Below are 1,795 nucleotides of genomic sequence, written 5' to 3'. Positions count from 1 at the left end.
GTTTTCATCATTTGTTTTCGAAATGACCTAACTGAAAATCTTCACATTGGACGCATTACTCTCAGAAACGTTTACATTTATCGTCTGGCAACTAATGCCGCGTGATGACGTTTGCGGTCGCACCACTCTGTACGAGGTAGAAGCTTCTAAGTTGTTGCAGTCACCAAGAAAGAGGCACAGAAATTCAAGTTTTTGTTTTTGAAAATTCAGTTTTTGGCTGCTTTTGCTGCCTTGTAGTTGACCTAGGACCTTAAGATTTTGCATGAACCGAACTCTGGCAGCCACATTACACGAGAAAAAGCGAGAAGTGGTAATTCGTAGTAAAAACCGCAGAAAACATAACGGTTTCTACATTGTTTTCGTATCGACGTAACTGAAAACCTTCACATTGGACGCATTACTCTCAGAAACGTTTACATTTATCGTCTGGCAACTAATGCCGCGTGATGACATTTACGGTCGCACCACTCTGTACGAAGTAGAAGCTTCTAAGTTGTTGCAGTCACCAAGAAAGAGGCACAGAAATTCAAGTTTTTGTTTTTGAAATTTCAGTTTTTGGCTGCTTTTGCTGCCTTGTAGTTGACCTAGGACCTTCAGATTTTGCATGAACCGAACTCTGGCAGCCACATTACACGAGAAAAAGCGAGAAGTGGTAATTCGTAGTAAAAACCGCAGAAAACATAACGTTTTCTACATTGTTTTCGTATCGACGTAACTGAAAATCTTCACATTGGACGCATTACTCTCAGAAACGTTTACATTTATCGTCTGGCAACTAATGCCGCGTGATGACGTTTGCGGTCGCACCACTCTGTACGAAGTAGAAGCTTCTAAGTTGTTGCAGTCACCAAGAAAGAGGCACAGAAATTCAAGTTTTAGTTTTTGAAAATTCAGTTTTTGGCTGCTTTTGCTGCCTTGTAGTTGACCTAGGACCTTAAGATTTTGCATGAACCGAACTCTATCAGCCACATTACACGAGAAAAAGCGAGAAGTGGTAATTCGTAGTAAAAACCGCAGAAAACATAACGTTTTCTACATTGTTTTCGTATCGACGTAACTGAAAATCTTCACATTGGACGCATTACTCTCAGAAACGTTTACATTTATCGTCTGGCAACTAATGCCGCGTGATGACGTTTGCGGTCGCACCACTCTGTACGAAGTAGAAGCTTCTAAGTTGTTGCAGTCACCAAGAAAGAGGCACAGAAATTCAAGTTTTTGTTTTTGAAAATTCAGTTTTTGGCTGCTTTTGCTGCCTTGTAGTTGACCTAGGACCTTAAGATTTTGCATGAACCGAACTCTGGCAGCCACATTACACGAGCAAAAGCGAGAAGTGGTAATTCGTAGTAAAAACCGCAGAAAACATAACGTTTTCATCATATGTTTTCGAAATGACGTAACTGAAAATCTTCACATTGGACGCATTACTCTCAGAAACGTTTACATTTATAGTCTGGCAACTAATGCCGCGTGATGACGTTTGCGGTCGCACCACTCTGTACGAAGTAGAAGCTTCTAAGTTGTTGCAGTCACCAAGAAAGAGGCACAGAAATTCAAGTTTTAGTTTTTGCAAATTCAGTTTTTGGCTGCTTTTGCTGCCTTGTAGTTGACCTAGGACCTTAAGATTTTGCATGAACCGAACTCTGGCAGCCACATTACACGAGAAAAAGCGAGAAGTGGTAATTCGTAGTAAAAACCGCAGAAAACATAACGTTTTCATCATTTGTTTTCGAAATGACGTAACTGAAAATCTTCACATTGGACGCATTACTCTCACAAACGTTTACATTTATCG

This window comes from Schistocerca serialis, unplaced genomic scaffold (genome assembly GCF_023864345.2).
Source record: "Schistocerca serialis cubense isolate TAMUIC-IGC-003099 unplaced genomic scaffold, iqSchSeri2.2 HiC_scaffold_1351, whole genome shotgun sequence".
Classification (NCBI taxonomy): domain Eukaryota; kingdom Metazoa; phylum Arthropoda; class Insecta; order Orthoptera; family Acrididae; genus Schistocerca; species Schistocerca serialis.
This window is presented reverse-complemented; position numbering follows the sequence as displayed.